Below are 24891 nucleotides of genomic sequence, written 5' to 3'. Positions count from 1 at the left end.
ATCCTTCTATTTTTTCCGGCTATTGTTAATGGGATTTCCTTCTTGATTTGGCTCTCAGCTTGAACATTATTGGTGTGCAGAAATGCTACTGATTTCTGTACATTGATTTTGTGTCCCGAAACTTTACTGAAGTTGTTTCTGAGTTCTAGGAGGCTTTTGGTGGAGTCTTTGAGTTTTTTAGGAATAGAATCATATTGTCTGCAAAGAGAGATAGTTCAATTTCTTCTTTTCCTATTTAGATGCATGTTATTTCTTTCTCTTACCTGATTGCTCTGGCTAGCACTTCTGGTACTATGTTGAATAGGAGTAGTAAGAGTGGACATCTTTGTCTTGTTCCAGTTTGCAAGGGGAATGCTTTCAGTTTTTGCCCATTCAGTATGATATTGGCTGTGGTTTTATCATAGATGGCTCTTATTATTTGGAAGTATGTTCTTCATTGCCTAGCTTCTTGAAGTTTTTTTTTATCATGAAGGGATGTTGGATTATAGCAAAAGCTTTTTCTACATCTATTGAGATGATTCTAAGGCTTTTTAAAATCCTATTTATGTGGTGAATCACATTTTTATTTGCATATGTTGAACAAAATTTGCAAGCCAGAATGAAGCCTACTTGATCATGGTGAATTAACTTTTTGATGTGCTGAACTGGGTTTGCTAGTATTTTGTTGAGGATTTTTGCCTCTATGTTCGTCAGGGATATTGGCCTATTGATTTCTTTTTTTTTCATTGTGTTTTTGTCAGGTTTGGTATCAGGGTGAATGCATAGAATGAGTTTGGGAGAAATTCCTCCTCTTCAATTCTTTGGAATAGTTCAGTAGAATTGTACCAGCTCTTCTTTGTACATCAGGTAGAATTTTGCTATGACACCTCTACATTTTAGAGTCATTAGTCCATTGACATTTAATCTGATTACTGATCTGGTTGCATTTAGAGCTGTAAGTTTATTATTTGTTTTCTGTTTGCTCCTCTGCTTCTTGTTTTTCTTTTTCTTCCCTCTGCAATCTTTGGATCTTTTTTTTTTTTTTTTTAATTTAGGATTCTATTTTATCTTTGGATTTTCAGTGGTTGTTCTAGGAATTAAAACATATATTCTTGATCTTTCACAGTCTACCTAGATTTAATTTTATACTATCTTACATAAAATTGAAAAACTTTGCAACTGTATAAATCCATTTGCCACCACCTCCATTCTTTATGCTATAAAGTCATATGAATTACATCTATACATATGACATCACAAACACCACAAGACAATGTTATAATTTTTGCTTTAACAGGTCCTGTGTATGTTAAAGATCTTATCATGAAAAAATAGTCTTATATTTACAATTTCCAATTTTTCTTATTCCTTCTTGAAGACTTAAGATTCCATCTGGTGTTATCTTACTTTAGCCTGAATAATCTTTCCTTTAGCATTTCTGTGGTGCAGGTCCACTGACAATAAATGCTCTTAGTTTCCTTTTATCTGAAAATGTCCTTAATTTGCCTTTACTCACAAAGGATATTTTCACTGCATGTAGAATTCTGGATTAACAGTTTTTTGCTTTTTTCCCCCCCTCATTTGTACTTTAAAAATATCATTTCACTTTTTCTGGCCTTTATAAATTCTGACGAGACGGCAGTGTTCATTTAAAGAATTGCTCCACCAAAGATACTGTGCCATTTTTCTCTGGCTACTATCAAGATTCTCTCTTTATTGTTGGTGCTCACCAGTTGGAATACGATGTACCTATGCACAGTTTTCTTTAAATGTATCCCATTTGGGGTTCACTGCATTTCTTGATCTATGCATTTATGTATTTCACCAGATTTGAAAATTTGGGCCCATTATTTCTTCAAATACTTTTTCTGTTTCATTCTCTTTCTCTTCTCCTTCTGAGACTCCAATTACATGTAAGCTAGGCATTTTAATTTCTGTTACACAGGTCCCTGAGTCTCTGTTTATTTTTTCTATTCAGTTGTTTTAAGTCTTTTTTTCTTTCAGTTCTTCCAAAAGAAAATTTCTATGGATCTCTTTAAGTTCACTGACACTTTCCTTTTTTACCTCCAGTTGCTGTAAGTATACTCAATGAGTTTTTATTTTGAATATTGTATTTTCAGTTTTCAGAATTTCTATTTGGTTCTTTTTGCAGTTTCTGTTTACTACCTTCTTATTCATTGTGAGTTTATTTTCCTGTTATTTGTGGAGCATGGTTATAGTAGCCACTTTAAAATCTTTGTTAATTCCCACATCTGGCTCATCTTGGAATTGGTCTCAGATAATTGCCTTTTGTCTTCAGAATGAGTCAATTTTATTGGGTTTTCATAGATCATGTAATTTGGGCTTGTATGATTTGCAAGTATGTATGTTATGGTATGAAGAGTTTGAATCCTGTTACAGTTTTCTGAAGGGTATTGATTTATTTGTTTTAGCAGGCAATTAGTTATACTCAAATTTCAAACTATCTTTTGGGTGGCAGCTCAAACTTCAGTTCAGTTCTTTTAACTTTGTGATAATTTGTGTCTGCTCCATCCAAGAATATACACATGACATATACCTCAAAATTACATGATGTGACCTCACTTGGAATTTTATCAAGAGCATATTCATCTACAATTCTTACACCTTCTTAATATGACTTACTATTATGAAATATTCTGCTTTATCTCTGGTAACTCTTTTTGTCTGAAAGTTTAGTTTGTCTCACATTAATAAATCCAAGAGTCAGCCAGAAATGTGGGTAGTGTTTATATACAGATTTGGGAGCTTCCCCTCTCTGCCTCTCCTCTTTCCAAGATTCTAAATTCATTTTCCTGTGGCTATGATTGCCCTGAACCTTGTTCTTTGGGTCTTCAAACCAAAAACATTGTGAGTTTTCTATTGGAGGCTGGCCATCTGAAGTGACATTAATTTTAGCCTGCTTTCAGTCTAAAAGTTGTAAAATGGGAAACTCACTTTGGACAGATCTGTGCTTCCAAGTTTTGAATTTCCTAGCTCCTCTTCTCAGAATACTTAATCTGCATCTATTCCTTTATTCTCTAGTGACATTTGAGTTTAGTTTTAAGTAGAAATAGAAGCCAGGGTCAGGGCTTCCTTGATCATCTTGCCAAGTACATGAGAAGGCTTGGAATGAAAACACAGCATAAAGTTATATGATAGAATGGTAGAACATCAATCAATTCTAGCTCTTAGACTGGTGGCATTTAATCTCAAAGCAACGAGACTTATACAGAATCATGACTATCAGTGATAATCTACATGGTACTTTGCCACGTTATTTTACCTTATTTCTTTGGTCTCAGATATCTCTAAATCCTGACTCATTGAAAACTGCAATAGATAATATCCCAAGAGAAATACAATACTGAAAATCCTAAAATGCCAATCCAGGGTTGGTAATTGCATAATTCCTTCTAATCACAATCATTATGGCTTCCATTTCTTGAAAGATTTGTATACTAGCCACCTTGCTAACCACTTTACATAAATCGTCAGTTAATCCTTTACAACTATTCTTTGCAGCAGTTCCCTAGAATAACTAGCTTCATTTTATGGAGGAAGAAACCAGAGTTCCGAGAGGTTGAGTTCACTAAGAGCACACAGCAAACAGTAGAACTCTGAGTCTGTCTGTGTAAAGACAAGAAATAGCAAAGGGGTTTTGGAGACATCGGGCACATACCCTTCACTATTAGGAGACAAAATATACGTCTTTCTAGGAGTAAGTAGGGTTTCTAAAACTTAGTCTACAGTTCTTTTTTTTTTTGAGATGGAGTCTTGCTCTTTTGCCCAGGCTGGAGTGCAGTGGCGCGATCTTGGCTCATTGCAAACTCTGCCTCCTGGGTTCATGCCATTCTCCTGCCTCAGCCTCTCGAGTAGCTGGGACTACAGGCACCCGCCACCACACCTGGCTACTTTTTGTATTTTTTTAGTAGAGACGGGGTTTCACTGTGTTAGCCAGGATGGTCTTGATCTCCTGACCTTGTGATCCCCCCGCCTCGGCCTCCCAAAGTGCTGGGATTACAGGAGTGAGCCACCATGCCCTGCCAGTTCTTTTTATCAGTAATTATTATTAAAATGCCACCCTTCCAGAAACAATATATTTTATATTGACAGCTTTTATGTTTAAAAAGAGCCTTCTGGATGGGCGCAATGGCTCATTCCTGTAATCCCTGCATTTTGGGAGGCTGAGATGGGTGGATCACTTGAGGTCAGGAGTTCAAGACCAGGCTGGCCAACATGGTGAAACCCCATCTTTACTAAATATACAAAAATTAGCTGGGTGTGGTGGCTTGTGCCTGTAATCCCAGCTACTTGGGAAGCTGAGGCATGAGAATTGTTTAAACCCAGGAGATAGAGGTTTCTGTAAGCTGAGATCGCACCACTGTACTCCAGCCTGGGTAACAGAGGGAGCCTCCATCTCAAAAAAAAAAAAAAAAAAAAAAGCCTTCCTTCAGGGCTTAAAACGCTAACCCAAACAATAACAAAAAGGATCACATAATTATATGCAAAGGCTCATCTGAAAAGGCACATAACACCAGTGCTCCATTTTGCCTTATTTCATTTACTGCCTTTAAATTTTCTTTGTTTTCCAGGTAAACTATCTAAAGATGCCTGCCTCATCCCATGACAAGATGCAGCAATGTCTCACAGTTCTACAACTCTAGGAGCAATCCTGCCTAACTTTGCAAATTTTGCATAAACCATGGGTTTCAAGTGACTGTGGAATGAGAGGGAAAGGGAAGGTGGCACGAAGGATAAGCTGGTTGACATTGTAAAGTGGATACAGGAAACTGGGTCTCAACTGGAAGCAGAAAAAGGAGCATAGTATCTTTGTGTTCTGGCACATAGGATTATTCAATATACATATTATTATACATGTTAAATTGTCTGAGACTTGGGAATGAGAGATATTGTTAAAGGTGTAAAGATGAGATGAAGTGACAGAAAAGGAAAGGAGTAAATATGAGTCCTAGGGAGGGGTTACATGAGCACGGTCCCCTGACGACATGCTAGAGATTACCAGATTAGTGCATTGCTCCTACTTTATTGCTATTATTATTATTTTGGGTTTTTTTGTGGCAGTGTCTCACTCTGTCACCCAGGCTGGACTGCAATGGCACGATCTTGGCTCACTGCAACCTCCACCTCCCGGGTTCAAGCGATTTTCCTGCCTCAGCCTCCTGAGCAGCTGGGATTATAGGCACCCACCACTGCTTCTGGCTAATTTTTGTATTTTTGGTAGAGACGGGGTTTCACCATGTTGGCCAGGCTGGTCTCAAACTCCTGCCCTCAAGTGATCCACCATCTCGGCCTCCCAAATTGCTGGGATTATAGGCCCTTTGCTGCTATTTTAAAAAATACATATTCAACATATCCAGTGAAATCGTTCAAAGATGCATACAGACAAGTGATTATTTTACTCTAACTTAAAGCCTCTTTGTAAGACCTACCCTTCACTGTCCATCCCAGTAGATGCCACTAGGACTTCCTCTGACCACGAACGGTACCATGCCGTGGAAGGAATTCTGTTTCATAACAGAGCCTCCTCCTGCTGCTCCTAATTTCATTTCCATTCCACTAGCATTCTTAAAGCCATGCAAAACATAACAACTTGACTTTGTAACTGTTTAACCTTACTTTTTACACATAAAAATTATTAAATATGTGTAACTGCTGGGGAAAGGATAATATAATGGCATGTCAATCAGGTAACAGGTAAGTTACATTTCATGGAAAAGAAGGGGAATGCTTTCTTCAGAAAGTGAAGTCATCATTCTTTTATTTAACTGACATAATATTTATACCCCAATTTTTAAAATGGCAGCTACAAATAGAAGTCGAAAGAGGGTAAATTCTCCAAGGGAATCTAGCCCTGAAATTTTACCATTTTAAAAGTTCTATTTTACATGTACATAGGAACATTACTACTATTATAAGGGTACTCATAGCAGGTCAATTATTTCAACCTCTTTGAAAAAAAAATCAAAATTAAGTAAACCCTACCTTTCAGAAGACTGCTGCCTCTTCGGAGTCCTCAGTGGCAGGATGCACAGAGCTTTTACAGAAGGTCTAAGCAGGCAGGTATTCCCAGGACACCTACACCAAGGACAAGGAATTCAGATGATTATTTCAGCAGTGATCCAGATGGCTCTAGGTTCAATTTCATTAGGAATATTCACCGTGAATGCTGAGCATTGCCACATAGGTATTGTTAAAAGGGCAGAATGGAAGTACATATGTGATTTTTGTATGCATTGTCATTAGTCTGCACATGGGAGACTGTGGCTCAAAAGGGTATAAGTGGTTCATACATGATCACACAAGAAAAGGGGCAGAACCGTGCCTTAATTATTCATTTCTGATTCCTAGTCCAGGGTTGTTTCAGCCGCATCATTTGACCCTCCTCAAGAACTGGAAAGTCCTGGCACTGGGGCTTTCCATTTTGCAAAGAGATAAGGCTGACCCATGTGTCTGGTGGGAAGAGTCTTTCTCTGGTTTTCTGATGGTCTATGCCAAGTCATTTGTATGAAGCATCATGTGTGGGCCAGTTTACTCACTTTCCCTTGAAACTCTGGTGTCCACAGAATCTGAAGGAATCTGACAAGCAAAGGAATATGGGTTTTTTTGGTCCCACTGGGCTGAGTTTGAATCCTAGTAATGTGTTTACTACGTCTATGTCCTATGTCGCTGCTCAATTTCGCTGAGACTCACTTTCCATCTCTATCAAACGGGTATAATAATATTTGAAGGATACATTTATGAAGAAGATTTTTTTTTTTCTAAATAAGAATAAAGCACCAAGCACAGTTTCTGGCACATGTTAGATGCTAGGGTGAAGTGAAAGCCCCATAACCCACCTTACTTGCAGGGATAACCCCAAAGTGGACAAGTGACAGGGAGGCTATTGAGACCTTGCTGCCCATAAATCACTCAATGACAATGCACTAATCCCCCAACTGGCTGGTTCCTCACTGCTCTGACCTCTACCTCTGGGTTTCCTTCATGTACACTTCTTTGAAATAAAAATATCATAAACACCAATTCATTCCCTAGGATCTCATTTAGAGGTAATTGTTTCCTTTTTTAATCTAAAAATTTTGGTCCACATCATGTTACATGGTCAGCTCAATGTAGTAATTGAAAGCAGATGATCATTCATTTAACAAATATTTATTGAGATTTTACTAAGGTGTCAGGCACTATTCTCTATAGTAGTGAACATAATGGTCCCAGATCGGGACCATGATGCTGTCTACCTTCTGGTAGAGGAGACAAACAAACAAAATACATATGAAAATACATGATTGCTTAAATAGTGCTAAGGACTCTGGAGAAACACATAGCAGGAAGGGAGGTGGTGAGTGTTATGGGTTGAATTCTGTTCCCCTAACCCCTCCCCATCAGGAAAAAAGATATGTTGAAGTCCTAACCCTCAGTACTTAGAATGTGCCCTTATTTGGTAATAGAATTGATGCAGATATAATTATTTAAGTTAAGATGAAGTCATACTGGAGTTTGGTGGGCGGGCCTCTAATCCAATATGATTGGATATAAGAGGATGACCACATGAAGACACAGAGACACAGGGGAGAAGGAACACCATGTGAGGACAAAGGCCGAGATTGGAGTTATGTAGCTTTGGAGTTATGTAGCTGCAAGCCAAGGATTGCTGGCGAATCACCAGAAGTTAGGGAGAAGCAAAGAAAGATTTCCCTGCAGATTTCAGAGGGAGCATGGCCCTGGTGACACTTTGATTTCAGACTTGTAGCCTCCAGAACTATGAGACAATAAATTTCTGTTGTTTTAAGCCACTCAGTATATGGTACTTAATTACTGCCACCCTAGGAAATCAATACAGTGTGTTTGGGGAGATTGTTTCATTTTTGAGCAAGGAGATCAGGAAAGATCTCACTGAAAAGGTAATGTCTCAGGGAAGATTTGAGGTGCAGGAGACAGCCATGATGATGGCTCTGGATGAAGAAATTCTAGGCAGAGGGAACAGAAAGTACAAACATCCCAGGCAGGTGCATGTTTGTATGTTAGAACAGCAGGGAGGCCAGTGTGGCTGGAATAGCCAGGGGAGAGTGGCAGGAAACCAGGTCAGAGTGATGACAAGGAGCTGGAGGGTGCTGGACCTTATGGGCCACTCTAAGAACTTAGGCTTTTACTTGGAGCAAGGTGGGAAGCCATTGCCTAGTTCTGAGCAGAAGTGAACCAAGATCTGACTTACATTTTAATAAGCTCTCTCTGGCTGTTTGGAAAGAATAAACTGAAGAACAAGGCCACTTAGGAGGCTCCTGCAGTTATCCTGGTGAATAAAGGTGCTAGCCAGGTAGCACGCAGGATAATCAGTGAAAACTGATCAGTCCTTTGCAAAATATTTTGAAAGCAGATCCAAAAGGATTTTCAATAGATTGCAGATAGAAATATGCCTGACTTCTTGATAGTACATAGAATTAATTTAGAAACCATAACAATTTAATTGTACTGATCATCTGAATAAATTATCTTCTCAAATGCCAGACTAGCCAAAGATATTAGCAACATATTTAACAGGGAATAAGCAGAATACATAAGGAACTCCTAAAATCAACAAAGAGAAAAAGATAAATAAATATTTTTTAAAATAGTGATTAAAAGAAGAAACAATGGACCATAGACATAAGAAAAGCAGCTCAACCTCACTGATATGGTTTGGCTATGTCCCCACCCAAATCTCACCTTGTATTGTAATTCCCATAATTCCCATGTGTCATGGAAGGAACCTGGTGGGACATAATTGAATCATGGGTATGGGTCTTTTCCATGCTGTTCTCATGAGAGTGAGTAAGTCTCAAGAGACCTGATGGTTTTAAAAACGGAAGTCCCTCTGCACAAGCTCTCTATCTGCCTGCTGCCATCCATGTAAGATGTGACTTGCTCCTCCTTGCCTTCCGCCATGATTGTGAGGCCTCCTCAGCTATGTGGAACTGTGAGTCCATTAAACTTCTTTCTGTTGTAAATGCCCAGTCTCCAGTATGTCTTTATCAGCAGCATGAAAACCGACTAATATTCTAACTAAACATGAGGAAAATGCAAATGAAAATAATGGGATTCTACTTTATTTCTGTCAGACTAGTTAATATGAAAAAGACTGACACAATTCAGTGTTGTCCAAGATATGAGAAAAAAATAGCATATTATTCTAGTTTACTTCCAGCAGAATCATGAATTGGTATATTATTCTATTGAGCAATTTTACTATATTATCAAAAGTGACATTACACATATGCCATGGCATAGTGACTCTTCTTGGGGGTTATACCAGGGCTAAGAAACACACATATAAGGAGATATGTACTAAAATAATTATTGCAGCACCTTTTTCAGTATAACGAAACTTGGAAATGACCTAAAAGTCACGCTTAAAGGCAAATGGGTAAATAAAATATGCTACATTTATATGATTAAAGGACCTATGGCTGTTAAAAAGCATAGATTGGTTTTATAGGCATCAGTGTGGATGTTTCATAAATGTCATGGGCAGAAAAGCAACACAAAGGAAAATGTTAAACATACAAACACAATAGTATGTATTCATTGTAGATCAGGGTCCCCAACCCCCAGGCAGCAGACCAGTACCAGTCTGTGGCCTGTTAGGAACTGGGCCACACAGCAGGAGGTGAGTGGCGGGCAAGCAAACACTACTGCCTGAGCGCTGCCTCCTGTCAGGTCAGCAGGGACATTAGGTTCTCATAAGAGCAGAAACCCTATGGTGAACTGTGCATGCGAGGATCTAGGGATCTAGGCTGCCTGCTTCTTATGACGAGACCCTAACGCTCGACGATCTGAGGTGGAACCATTTCATCCCGAAACCATATCCCCCACTCCCCATCCATGGAAAAATTGTCTTCCACAAAACCAGTCCCTGGTGCCAAAAAGTTGGGGACTGCTGCTGTGGATTCACATATATGTATGTAAAAGTATAAACAATGGACTAGTCAAATACATCCCATTATGGTAAGGAATTTTGGGCATGGGTTAGAGGCAGCAAAGAAAGTGGAGGGTGGAGGGAAGGACAGGACATTATTGGTGAAAATGATTTGGAAGGAAGGAAGGAAGGAAGGAAGGAAGGAAGGAAGGAAGGAAGGAGGGAGGGAGGGAGGGAGGGAGTGAGTTACCAGTTCTGGACTGCACTTAAGCTAATCATACATGGGGATAGATGAGGTTAGTTTTTTGTTTGTTTGTTTGTTTGTTTTTTATTTTTTTTGAGACGGAGTTTTGCTCTTGTTGCCCAGGCTGCAGTGCAATGGCACAATCTCGGCTCACTGCAATCTCTGCCTCCCAGTTTCAAGTGATTCTCCTGCCTCAGCCTCCCAAGTAGCTGGGATTATAGGCACGCACCACCACGCCCGGCTAATTTTGTATTTTTAGTAGAGATGGGGTTTCACCATGTTGGTCGGGCTGGTTGAGATTAGTTTTTTAAAGATGAAACTCAAAACTGTGTTTTAATAATCAGTGAGACCATTCGTGATTCCTCCCAGACTGTCTCAGTGTGGAGGGCTGAATTTCAGTTCAGCCAGCAGAGGGAACCGTCTGTCATTTGGATTGACAAGGAGCTCTCTGCCAGGGGAACACCAGAACACCACAAGCAGCCATGGTCTTCACCACCTCCTCACTGGCCCTGGAACCACCAACACTACAGGACACAGGAACACACATTTACAGACAAAGTAAACCAAGAGTACACCATGAACATCTTTTCAACCTTTTTAAAAGCACGTTGCAATTTTCTAGAATCAAGGGAACAATATGCTTGATTAGTACTTCAGCAGACTTGGCAATTTTGCTTGTCATATTTCTCTCCTTAAAGCAAGTTGGTTGTTAACCTTCCATGTTCTAGGACTTGAGATTAGGTTTTCCCCCCACAAAATGAAATCTTTTCTTAAAAAAGAAAAGAGTTTGCTTTAGGATAAATCATTTTTTGCTGCTAATAACTGCAAGATCCTCTTTGAGCCAAGGAGGTCATTCTTGAAAGGGGCTAGAATTGTGAAAAATGCTCCTTCTCTTCCTGGAGAGAGAGTCTGTGAAGCAAAAAAAGCTTGCAGGAAAGTTCAGTAATCATGAAGTGAAAGCCCAAAGTGACCTGAATGCTTCCTCCTGGGTCAATATTGTATGTTTAAAAAGAAACAACCAAACCTTTAAAGAAAAATCTGGCCATCCCCAAATCCCAATACATGAAACTGGAAGGCAGGAGGCACCAGTAAAATGCTGGATTTGCTCTCACTGTTTGGCCTCCATCACAGTTACAATAGTTCAATATTATCCTTTTGTGCGTGTCATCCTAAAAATGGGATTTGGATTGGTTTCTAACAATAAAACGAGCAAGGTAGTAAAGGAACGTTATGAATAAGTTACCAATGTAAATATGCTATTTTGCGCCTTTGAATTTGAGTGTCAATAAACATGATTCCACACATGGAAATTAGACTTTTCAGAGCTACTACACTGAATCATTTAATTTGTCTGAGTAAGTACTTATAATAATGTGGCTGCTCTGCATTGCAATAAACATCGGGTTTTCAATTGAACAAATGAAGTACGTGATACTCCTTATAAATGGAACTGCAGCAAAGGGCGTTCAGCTAGGGGGCTGTGCACTAAAACGGGATGGGTGATAAGAACATCTCTCTCCAGCCCCGCTGATAGCGAAAGGAAAGAACATATGGCCTCTGGTGCTACATTTTCTGTTCCTGGACAGAAACAAGGCTGAAGCCTCACTGTGAAATGATGGGGGGACTCTTGCTATTTTGGGTTGTCACAGGGTAACTTGTCACACTACTCAGGACACATGAGGACAGATAATTCTGTTCCTCCAGACTGTGGACTTGAGAATGCTTTAGCAAAATAGCATAGGGATATATTTTTCTTAGTGGTGAAGGACATGGGTTTGAATCCTGGGCTCTATCAACCAAACAGTTGCATGATTGTACCCAAGTAATCATCTGTCTTCTCCATGCTCATTTTCCTGTTTGGTAAAATGAGGATAATAACTTTGGCTTCCTCATTAAGTTGTTAGGGGGATTCAGTGAGATAATTTATGTAAAGAACCCAGCACATGATTAGAATTCACCTTTTTTATCATCATTATCATTGCCATCATTATTATTATGTTTAACCTTACTTTTATTGTAATCCATTATTCACTTTTCATTCAAAGCTCATTAAAACACAACTCACTACATTGTTTAGTAATTAATTACTTTTGTTCATTTAACAAAGTTTTTATAAGTATAACAAGTGCCAGGCACAATGCTAGGGGCTAGGGTACAAAGGTGATCTAATCCTCCTGGAAGCTATTGGGGGAGATGGGCATGAGTCAAAGGCTCCCATAGGAAGTGAAATCTTTGAAACTCAGGGAACAGCTCTAAAAGAAAGGAGCAGGCTAGGCACGGTGGCTCATGCCTATAATCCCAGCACTTTGGGAGGTGAGGTGAGTGGATCACCTGAAGTCAGGAGTTCGAGACCAGCCTGGCCAACATGGCAAAACCCCGTGTCTACTAAAAATACAAAAATTAGCCAGGCATGGTGGTGGGTGCCTGTAATCCCAACCACTTGGGAGGCTGAGGCAAGAGAATCATTTGAACCCGGGAGGCAGAGGTTGCAGTGAGCCGAGATCATGCCATTGCACTTCAGCCTGGGCAATAAGAGTGAAACGCTGTCTCAAAAACAAAACAAAACAAACAAAAAACAAAGGAGCGGATCTCTCTAAGAGATACTAAAACAAAGGAACTTAAAGTAAACCTGAGACCTGAAGGATGAGAAGAAGGAGAACAAGGGATGGCTTTCTTGAGAGAGACACAACAATATTCAAAGGCATGGAGTTTACAGCACTTTATCATTGTTATCAAAAGTCAGTGCAAAATGATCTACTGAATAGTTCAATGAAATCTAACAACTATGTGACAGGCACCTACTATGAGTCAGGCATTGAGTCAAACTCCAGAAACACAATAGTAAAGACAGTTACGATCTATGCCCGCACCCTTACCTCCCAACATCTACTCCTGTGTTTGAAAACCACACCAAAGTCAATATTTACTTTGTAACCAATAAATTACCCCTTTGTTTTTGATCACAGAGAGATTTCACCTGCATGGAAAAACTGGAATGCTTTCTCTGGTCAGACAAGGAATGTTACACAAGTCAAATAATTCCCTTTCTTCTTAGTTGCTGGATACCTACAACCAAGTTTGGTTTATTTCATGGGCCTACCAACTTATACTACTAAAGATGGTCATGTTTCTCAAGTTTCTTGAGATCTTTGTCCAATGTGCTTTTTGTAGTATTCGTGGTACCTAACATGGTGCTCAATGGAAAGCATTTAATAACTTCTGATTGTCAGATGGATGAAGAATATAAAGCTTGCCTGGCTCAACTTGGGCTCCATGATAAGCAGTGAAGAATTGAAACTTGGTAGACCAGAATATGCCTCCCCGCAACATGCTTCTTTAGCATAAGGATTATTTTGAGCTGATTATTTTGAGAGACTGCAGCTACAGGAGAAGATCTGAAAACAGAATGGAAGTTACCTTTTTGTAAAGGGAATTTACAAAATCTCTATTCGTAAGGGTGTCTCCCTCTCTGTACCAGGAAGAGAAGGATGACCAAATCACTAGAGACTCTTACCAATGGAGAAGACATCAACTTAAATCTGCACAACAAACCTTACCCATGTTTACCATACTTTCCTGGGCATCCCTCCACAACTGACTATACCCCATACCCTTCTTTTTTTTGTTTCAGTGGACAATGGTATTTGAGCCTGAACTCAAGGCCACCTCTTTGAGATTTATTCATATCTCTGGGTTTCTCCCATGTGTACATGAGATATACACATTTTTAACTTCTGTTTGTTTTTCTCTTGTTACAGGGTCTATCCCAACCTAACAACCACAAAGAGTAAACAGAAAATTACTTTTCTTTCCCTACACTTACTTTTCTCTAATCTCCAGGTTGAGAGGAAATAACTAAAAAAAGCAGCTGAAAATCATCAAAACATGATTTTCACTGGAAAGCAGCCCAATAGTCAAACAGAAGAACCATGTAAACCAAAAGAAGAGAGTGGTAAGTGAACTATAAGGTACCATTAGAGATTTCTGTCAGGGAATAAGAGTCTTATAACAAAATATTTACTTTTCTTACTCTGGTGCTAGTAAAAGTAGAGAAATGTCACTGTTTTAATTAATGTCTAAGTAACAGGGAAAAATATTAAGCTTCTTCATCACAAAATGGAAATATATTTGCAATTCCACATCCTAATGTTCTCTCAGTTGTTTTGGAAAAGCTATTAGTCTGGTTTCTTCCACAATAGGAGAGCAAAAAGTTATAATATGGTCTATCTGGTTAACTATCAGGAAGAGGAGAAATCAATTTAGAAGAAATTTGGAAGACACCTATTTTATCGCTATTAGAGCGAAGTAGAGATCTGTCTTGTTCACAGTCAAAGCAACCCAATTCACACACACACAAAAAACAACAACAAATGTTACATTTATGGAGGTATTAAAGCATCTCATCCTTGTCCTTAGCTTAACATATTAATGAGAATTTCTGAATTAATCTCCGATCGTGTGTGTAGATGTGATATAACGGCAGTAAATAGTGCACAGCTTGCTTCAGGCATCTTTTATGACAGATTCTATGACAGATAGAAAATCTTTAAGATTAAATTATTTCTGTATTTCCCTAAGAAACTGATCAGTGCTAACAAGTATACCACTTCCCCAACTAGTTGATAAAACAGAAAAGAAAATATTATTAAGTGATGGCACTTAAGGAAATAGTTAAAAGGAGAAACTCAGAACATAAGATTGTGATTATATATAATGAGGAGATTCTCAAAATGGCACAGAAAGGAAAGGGATGAGTTGAAGCTGAAAAACATATGTTTTTAGGAGGTAAGTTATTCCATAAAGCAATTACTAAAATGTGAGAGTTCTTCTTATGGTTCTCAACCTTATATGCTGAAAGAGAACTTCTTATAATGCAAGACTAAGAGAGCCAATTACTTCAGCACCAAGGTACATCGTAAATCTCTGGACTTGGCAGTTCAAAAAAACTCTTGGAAAATGTTCTTCTAAAATCTTCACTAACAACCCTGACTTTATAAATGTAGACTCTAAAAGGATGAATGAAAACTAACCAATTAGATAGCAAAATGGAGAAGAGAGAGCAGTGAATATAAAGACCTGCCAGAGTTCCAGTTGTACCTCTGCCACTAACTAGCTTCAGACTTAGTTCATATTTACAATAAAACCATAATCATAAAAAATAACAATTATGGAGCACTTAGTATGCCAAGAACTTTTCATATATTATCTAATTTAATCATCCTAACAACCTATGAGGGAGACACCACATTAGAGAAAAGCAGTTCAAGAGCTGGTCCAAGACCACCCAGCTGCTCTGAGTGATGGGTTAGGATTCAAACACGGTATTTTTGGACCCCAGAGCCCAACCCTTAACCACTCACTCTGCAGACAAGTTCAGAAACCTCCTAGGATGATCTAAAAGGCTTCTTTCAGCAACAGGGCGCTAAGATTTATGAGACACGATTGTATACTGGAAAAAAACCTCAGGTTTTGAAGTGACTTTGTAGCCCAGTTGAGCAGCTTCTTCTCTAAGCCTCAGAATCTTAGATAACAACACTACTTACCTTACAAGCTGGCCTAAGGATCAGAGATAATACTAGAGTCCTTAGCCCCAAGTAATTAATAGTAATAATAATAATAATAGGCAGCATTTATATAATGCTCACTATGTGCTGGGCACCATCTAAGCATTTTTTTCCCCACGTTAAAGTATGCAATCTTCACGATGACCTTAAAAGTACTATTATTTTGTGCTTTTTATCTAATTGTATAAGAATACAAAAAAGAGTTCTATTATTTTGATTCCTGCTTTACCAATGAGGAAACAGAGGCAAAGAGAGTTAAATTACTTGATCTAAATCACAGTTACTAAGTTGCAGATCTTGGATTCTGATCCAGACAGAATGACTCACTAGATATTGGATGCACTCCAAGTGATACATAAAGAACCTCCTTGCTATGCCCAATGGCTGTGTCACTCTCACCCAAAGTGACAAATTTAGCATAAACTTGGGAGGATGAAATACATAGGGATGCCCTGATAGCCTGCCTACTGTCATTCAGCAGACTGTGTCTTTGAAAAAAACCAACTTCAATAGAAACCAGCAAGAAAGAGATACATCACGTATGTCAGATATGTGTGGTCACACTATTTTTTCTCCTGCCTGGCTAATCACTCCCTTTGTGTTGAAAACGTGCTGCTTTAGATCAATTAATAAAAGAAAGCACTGAGGCACCATAAAAGTTGTTTTTCCTGTTTTGAATCTGGAAGAAATTCAGTCTCTTACTCATTTTTAAAACTATTTTAATAATAGCTTTTACTTAACCCAATACATCGAAAATATTATTTCAACATATTCATAAAAGTTAATACGATATTTTATGCTAAGCATTCAAAATTCAGAGTGCACTTGACGTTTAAGGCCCATCTCAAATCAGACTAACCTGATTAGTCTGAATGCTCAGTAGCCGTATATGTTGCTAGTGGCTACCATATTAGACAACACAGTTCTAGAGAGATTGGCGTAGAAAAGCCCTGGTTGCTGGTATTTATAGGTCTCTTTCCTTGGGCCGGTCAAATTCCCCAGAAGGATGTCTTTCAATCTCCTGCCTTAGGGGTATAAGCCTGGGTGCCATTAAAAGCAGAAGCCCCATCATATTGTCTTTCACTTAAGCCCCCATTGTCATCATTATACCCATCCTCAGCTATGCATGGTGACTCCAGTCACACTCCCTGTAGTTGGTCCAATCCCTCCAGTCTTCCTCCTGGGGAAGTAGGGAGAGAGGCAGGTGGGAGAGGCAGTTCCCAGGCTATTTGGGTTGAGCAAGAACTCTGGGGAATGATTAGCAGTTATTTGTTATTCTTTCAATGTTATTTTAATACTCCTTCATTCCCACTTTCATACATTTACAGTGCCACAAATTCCTGATGCTTTCTAGAATCTCAGTTTAGATTTTACAGTTTCTACGCACCTTTAAACCAGTCCCTGGCCTTTTAAGGCAGCTTCTACAATTATATTCTGTGATCTTCTCCTCTATTATTTTTGTTCATACTCCCCTCCCCTTTCTTAATTAACATTTTTTTAATTTGAGATAATTGTAGACTCAAAGCCACCTATTTGAGATTTATTCATATCTCTGGGTATCTCCCATGTGTACATGAGATATACATGAGATATAAAGCTTGTAGATATATAAAGCTTGTAGATATAATTGTAGACTCACATGAGGGTTGTAAGAAAAAATACAGAGAGGGTCCCTATACACTTTATCCAATTCCCTTCAATGGTAACATCTTGGAAAACTATTACACAGTAACACAACCAGGATATTGACAATGACGCAGCTAAAATGCAGAATGTGTCCATCACAGGGATCCTCTTACTGCTCTTTAATAACCACACCCACTTTCCTTCCACTCCACCCCTTCTTAAGCTTTAACCACAAATCTGTACTCCATTTATATAATTTTTTCATTTCAAAAATGTTATACAAGTGGAGTCATACAGTGTGTAATCTTTTGGTATTGTTAGTTTTCCCCTCTTTTAATCTATTCACTGAAGATTCAGTCTAGTAGTTGCATGTATTAATAGTCCATTGCTGAGTAATATTCAATGGTATGGATGGACCACAGTTTGCTTAACCATTCACCCAATAAAGGACACCTGAGTTGTGTCCAGTTTGGGGCTATTACAGATAAAGCTCTATGAAAATTCATGTATGGGTTTTGGTGTGAACATAATCTTTTGTTTACTTGGGATAAATGCCCAGTAAAATTAAACATGATAAGTGCATGTTTAATTTTCCAAGAAAGTGCCAACCCATTTTCTAGAGTGGCTATAACATTTTACATTCTCACCAGTAAGGCCATTTCTCTCCATCCTCACCAGAATTTGGTGTTATCATCATCTTTTATTTTAGCTATTTCAATATGTTTGTAGTGATAACTCATTGTGGCTTTGATTTGCATTTCCCTGATGGCTAATACTGTTGAACATCTTTTCATGTGCTTATTTGCCATCTGTATAACCTCTTCAGTAAAATGTCTGGCCATGACTTTTACCTATTTTCTAATTGAGTTGCTTGGATTTTTTACTGTTGAGTTTGAAAATTCTTTATATATTCTAAACACTCATCCTTTGTCAGATAAGTAGTTTGCAAATATTTTCTTCCAGTCTGCAGTTATTCTTTTCATTCTCTTAAAAGGGCCTTAGGTCGGGCGTGGTGGCTCACACCTGTAATCCCAGCATTTTGGGAGGCCGAGGAGGGTAGATCTTTTGAGGTCAGGAGCTTGAGACCTGGCCAACATGGCGAAAGCCAGTCTGAACTAAAAGGAAAAAAAAGTTACAAAATTAGCCAGCCACCGTGGCATGCACCTGTAGTCCCAGCTACTCCAGAGGCTGAGGCAGGAGAATCGCTTGAACCTGGAAGGCAGAAGTTGCAGTAAGCCGAGATCATGCCACTGCCCTCCAGCGTGGGGAACTGAGTGAGACCCTGTCTTAAAAAAGAAAAGGAGGGGGAAAAAAAAAAACCCACAAAAACTCTTTCACAGTGCCAAAGCAAAAGTTTTAATTCTGATATAGTCCAATATATCACCAATATATCATTTTTTTTTCCTGTTATGGATTGTGTTTATGTCAAATCTAAGAACTCTTTCCCTAGCCAGAGATTCCAAAGATTTTTCTCTAATGTTTTCTTCTTCTAAACATTCTATATTTTACATTTAAGTCTATGATACATTTTGAGTTAATTTTCATATAAGGTGTGAGACTTAGTTTGACATTCCCCTTTTGTCAATTGCTCTAGGAAAATTTGTTGAAAAACCTTTTTCCTCTATTGAGAGAAATTGCATATTTGTTGACGATCAATTGGGCACATTTATTTGGGTCAATTTTGAGGGTTCTTTACTCTGTTCCATTGATCAATGTTTCTGTCACTCCAAGGATAGCCACACAGTAACTATGCAATAAGTCTTGAAATCAGGTAGACTGACTGCTCCCACTTTATGATTTCTTTTCAATATTGTTTTAGCTACTCTAGTTCCTTTGTTTCTGTATAAATTTTAGAATAATCTCATCTATATATGAAAAAAAATCACGCTGAGATGTTGATAGGAACTGCTTTAAACCTGTATATCAATTTGGGAAGAATCGGTATCTTTACTATGCTGTGACTTTCAAATCATGAACACAATATTTTTCTCCATTTATTTAGATTTTTTAAATTTATTTCATCAACATTATACAGTTTTCAACAAACAAGTTCTATAAATGTTTTATTGGGTTTATATAAGTATTTCATATTTTTGAGCTAAGGCAAATTGTACTATATTTTTAAAATTTATGTCCACAGATTCATTGCTAGTATATAGAAATACAATAGATAATTTAAAGTTCATCTCGTATCCTGCCACCTTAATGAACTCAATTATTAATTTTTCATTTGTTTGTTTGAGATAGGGTCTCACTCTGCCACCCAGGTTGGAGTGCAGTGGCACACAGGTATTGGCACAAAAACAACCTTCTGGAGCCTCAACCTCCTGAGCTCCAGCAATCTTCCTGCCTCAGCCTCCTAAGTAGCTGGGATGACAGGCATGCATCACCAGGCCCAGTTCATTTGTTGTTGTTGTTGTTGTTGGAGAGATGAGGTCTCTCCATATTTCCCAGGCTGGTCTTGAAATCCTAGGCTCCAGCAATCCTCCTGCCTCGGCATCCCATCATGTTGGGATGACAGTCATCAGTCACTACACCCAGCTACTTACTAGTTGTAAGAGTTGGTTTTGTGTTTTTTCATCTTTGTAGATCACTTAGGGTTTTCTGTGTAGAAAATCATGTCATCAGCAAATATTAACAGTTTTCTTTCTTTCCATCTGGATGCCTTGTATTTCCCTTTCTTCCCTTACTGCACGAATTAGAACTTCTTGCACTATGTTGAATAGGAGTGGTGGAACCAGCCTTGCATTGCTGGAATAGACTCCATTTTGTCGTGGTACATAATTCTTTTAGCCTGAATTCTATTTGTTAATATTTTGTTAAGGATTATTGTGTCTCTATTTTTGATGGTTATTGGTATATACTTTTCTTTTTTGTACTGGTTTTTTTTTTTTTTTTTCATATCTGGGTAACACCAGCTTCCTAAAATGAATTGCAAATTGTTCTCTCATATTTTCTGGAAGAGATTGTATAAAACTCCTATGAATTCTTTAAATGTTTTGTAAAATTCTCCAGTGAAGCCATCTGGGCCTAAATATTTTCAGGGATTTTTGTAAATGATTAATTCCATTTTTAATAGTTATGGGCTTTTGAATATTATCTATTTCATGATAGGTGAATGGTAGGAATTTGTGTTTTTGAGTAAGTGGCCCATTTCATCTAAGTTGTCAAATTTATGTGTGTAGAGTTGTTCATGGCATTTCTTTATTATTCTTTTGATGTCTACAGGGTCTGTAGTGATATCTCCTCTTTCATTCCTGATATTGTAACCAAATGCAGGTCCAGATGCCCACTGGTTACAGAGTCCAGTTAACAAGAGTGAGGTCTTGTTAAGTAGAAAGAAAGTCACTTTACTAATCAAAACTAGTAAAGGGGAAATGGTCGAATTCCCACCCAAACCAATCACTTTGATTTTGGGAGAAGGCAGGGGTTTAAAAAGGGAAAACTTGATAAGGAAGGCATGCAAGAATTGTACTAAGTATAATATCTGTGGGTCTTGTTCTGGTGGCTATCTTGGGTCTCAGTTTACCTGGATAGTGAGTCAAGACATCTGGGAATATCTTGACTTCTTTATTCTTGAGGATATTTTCACTGGCTGTAGGATATTGGTTTGATTGTTGATTATTATTTCGTTCAGGACTTCGAATGCTTTAAGTTCCTGAGCAGCAATGGCCAGGTTTCTAACTAGCCACCTTGAAGTAATCTCTGGAATTTTGCAGCTAGGTCTCCAAGCTTAGTCTGCCTGTCTCAAGATTAGCCCCTGGACTTCTAAGAAGGCACAATACTTAGATACTAGCATATAGTTAGACAAATGTGAAAGGAGTATATATGGTGAAAAAAGGAGAGATGTGGAGTCTAATTTTAGGCTGAGGAAAAGGCTTCTGCAGTTTTTCAAGGTTGTATCTTGAAAACCAAGAGAAGAGAAAAAAATGTTTTAAAATGCATTTGGAAGTTAAGCTGCCTAGTTACAATATTGGTAATTTGTGTCTTTTCTCTTTTCATTGTCAGTCTTGCTAGATTGTCAGCTTTATTAACCTTTTCAAAGAACCAGCTACTCTTGTTTTCCTTTGATTAAAGACTGCATGATACATCTTTTCCCATCATTTTCCTTTCCTCTATTGTTATATTGAAAGTGAGCTTCTCATAGACAGTATATAGTTGGGTCATGTTTTTAAAATAATTCTGCTAATCTATTCTCTGTATTATAAGCAGTATATTTAGACCGTTTAACTTTAATGTAATTATTGATATTTTAGAATTTACACTGCCATTTTATTTTTTGTTTCCTGTTTGTTCTCTTTGTGTTTTTCTATTTCTTTTCCCAGACTTCTTATAAGCGATTTGAACACCTTTTGGAATTCTGTTTTGATTTATCTAAAGTGTCTTTCAGTGCATTTCTGTATATAATTTTTTAATAGTTTCTCTAGGTATTACATTATATATTTATAACTAAACAGCTTACTGGTGTCATCATTTTACCAGTTTGAGTAACATATAGAAACCCTATCTCCCCACTTTGCATCCCTTTATCTTCCCCATTTATAATTATCTTAAATACTTACTCTACATGCATTTACATCCACATCAGAATGTTGCAATTTTTGCTCCAACCTTCAAACATAATTTAGAGCTCTCAAGAGTATAAATGTTTTTGCTATGTTTTTTTTCTTCCTTCCTGATGTTGAAGAGATCCATTTTTAATTGCTTTCTTTGCAATTAGATAACTTTCTTTCTTTCCTTTTCTCTCGAGACAGAGTCTCACTGTGTCATCCAGGCTGAAGAGTGCAGTGAGGCAATTACACCTTACTTACTGCAACCTTGATAGATAAATTTCTTTAGCCATTCCTTTAGGGCAGGTTTGCTGACAACAAATTCTCTTAGTTTTCCTTCATCTGAGAATATTTTGCCTTCCCCTTTATTCCTGGGGATATTTTCACGGGCTATAGGATACCGGCTTGACTGTTGATTGTTATTTGTATTCAGGTCTTTGAAAGCTTTAAGTTCCTGAGTCTCAACAGAAACTCAAAAATAATACATGTAGGAAGAGCTAAAAATATATACAATAAACTGGATCCTATTGAATTTAAATGCCACTGGGCTACAAGAAACTCTGATTCTGGCAGAAAAAATAAACGTGAAAAATAATTACAATAATGTGTGATAAGTGCAAAAATGCAGGTATGTACTTGTCATGATGCTGACACACAGAGAGAATCAGCACTGCTTGAGAGAATCAGTGGAAACTTCTCAGAGATGTGTGAACCAGGTTCTGAAAGTTAGGTAGTAAAAGGAGTTCCCAGGTAGAAGGGGAACCCTGCACGAAAGCCCTGAAAAAAGCAGAAGAGATGGTACATTTGAGAATCTGTGAGACTGAATGCCTGGCTGAGGTATAGAACATCCATTGGACCAAGCAAGAGATGCAATAGAAAAGACAAGTAAGGGATGGATGCTGGGCTAGAGGGCCTTATCCTCTACTGAGGAGTAAACTTTATCCTGTGTACCACAAGGAGCTACCGAACAGAGGAAAATGGGAGTGTAATATTTAAAGCAATGATTGCTACTATAACACTCTTTTTAAAGTAGCTTTTCCATGAATTATAACATTATCTTTAGTCTAATATGCATCAAAATTTAGTTTATAGACTGGTAGGATGCGTTAATGGCCAATAAAAGTAAAAGACTCAGCCAATTCCCTGCCTTCTACACTCCATTTTACACACACTCCATCCTGCCTGCCGAATGACTTCAGTGTCTCTCTGACCGGGGAGTGAAGCATCATGCAATGAGATAATGGCTAGATGGCAGCACATTCAGTGAAGTGCTTCAGCTTTCCTGTCGCTTCCGATTCCCTGGCATTTGTCACTGTCTGTCAAAACATTAACATTTCTTAATGTACATTTTGCATTATTTCCTAAATGAAAATTTTCCCGTGCCAGTGGCTGAGAAAAAAAAAATATCAGATTTATGTACAGTATGTCAAGTTCACATTCTATGCCCCAGAAATGCCCAGTCCCCAAAGACCTCCAGGGACTGCTGCTCATTTGTCATCCCTCTCCCTCTCCCATTTATTATGCTGACCCTCTGCCCAGCCACATAGACCACCCCACCCCCTTAGAAGCACCTAGAGTTGGTTCTAGAAATGAAATGGAATGGATGGATTTCTTCATTTACATAACTGCTATCGCACTTCTGGTGAAAAGTAATTTCAGAAAAACACAGAAAAAATAAACAGAAGAATAAAAAGTGTCTATGTGATAACATAAGGGCTTATTTAACTACCTCTTTATTTCCTTTACAGTCCAACTATTTAAAAAAAAATGCATGCCACCTTCATGCTGCCTCTTAGAGGGGACTTGATCTTGTTTAGACCCGGTGATGAGGGTCCTTCAGCTCCGTGAGGAGCTCTCTAGCACTCAGTTCTCTTTTGAGGAAAGATATCTTCAGAGCCTAAAGGCCTTGAAAAAAATGACACATTTTTAAAAACAGAAAAATAAGCATGAACGTTGCCCATCAGAAATGAAGATGTGAACTAGAATATAATAGACTGTGAGGAAGGAGCCAAAAATCCTCACCCAGATAGGCCAGGATATATGCAGATAGGGAGGAAATTGGGAGGCATTCCTTTGCTACTAAAGATGATTTTTCTTCTAATTTTCAAGTCTTTCATGATGTATCTTTTGTTTTCTGTTTTCTCTCTATGACTGCTGTTCTAAAATAAGTGGGCCTTAGGAATATGAACTACAGTCCGCATGTTTGCCAGCCCCATATTCTGTGATGAACTTGACATGTGAGTGAATCAATTCTGCAGAGGCGGAAAGTTATTCCCACAAAGTCCCCAATTTTCCTTGTGAGAAAGATCCCTACCTACCTGTAAACTTGTTAATTAAATGTCAAAAGTTGTTATATCAAGGACAATAACACAAGCCAACCTGGGAATCTGCCTGTCTGAAATAGGTAAATAATGTCTGTGTTTATTTAGAATTGATTGTACACTTTCCTTCATTCTCTACATAGATTTTATTTTCTCTCCACATTCTTCTTGACATCTTTTTCTGTATTGCCTTGAGGGTTTTCTCATAATTATGTGATAAATTATGCTCAAATAAGCAAGGAGACTGATGTTTTCTGTTAAAAACATATGGCCTATCAGTAATGAATGAATTTTTTGCCCATATCATGACATGACTTTATTGAAGGCACCATCTCATATATGCAGTGTGCAATGTGGTGTCTAACAGATTTGTGTAAAATGTCCAAAATTAAGCAAATGCAATTATATGAGTTAGTATCATCTTATCATGTACATTTGGCTTGATAATAGAAAAGCAAATGAAAAGTTTATTACCTCATTACAACAGTCTGTTTTTGATTTTTACTTTAGACTCTCTTCCTCTTTATTTTGCCCTCTTCTGTTTTGGGTCATTATTTTATCTGGAGAACCCAAAATCCAATTCTTCATCTGCATGTACCACATGGATCTTTAGATTCTCTTACCAATCCAAAAGATTTCTGAATATTTAACTACCCTATTGTAAGTTGTCTTGTTTAGAAGAAATGAAATTTAAGAT

At 38.0% G+C, this 24891-nt stretch overlaps 1 protein-coding gene across 15 annotated transcripts in view; it reads right to left on the bottom strand.

The window, feature by feature from the left end:
• FHIT (fragile histidine triad diadenosine triphosphatase) overlaps positions 1–24891 on the bottom strand; it is a 1487995-nt gene that overhangs the window by 1078111 nt on the left and 384993 nt on the right. For all 15 annotated transcript variants that reach the window (XM_021933567.2, XM_017954322.3, XM_021933552.2 and 12 more), the window contains one exon: positions 5983–6075. The gene's annotated coding sequence lies outside the window, so the exon portion shown is untranslated. The remainder of the gene's footprint in view (positions 1–5982; positions 6076–24891) is intronic.

This window comes from Papio anubis, chromosome 2, assembly GCF_008728515.1.
Source record: "Papio anubis isolate 15944 chromosome 2, Panubis1.0, whole genome shotgun sequence".
NCBI lineage: Eukaryota > Metazoa > Chordata > Mammalia > Primates > Cercopithecidae > Papio > Papio anubis.
This window is presented reverse-complemented; position numbering and strand designations above follow the sequence as displayed.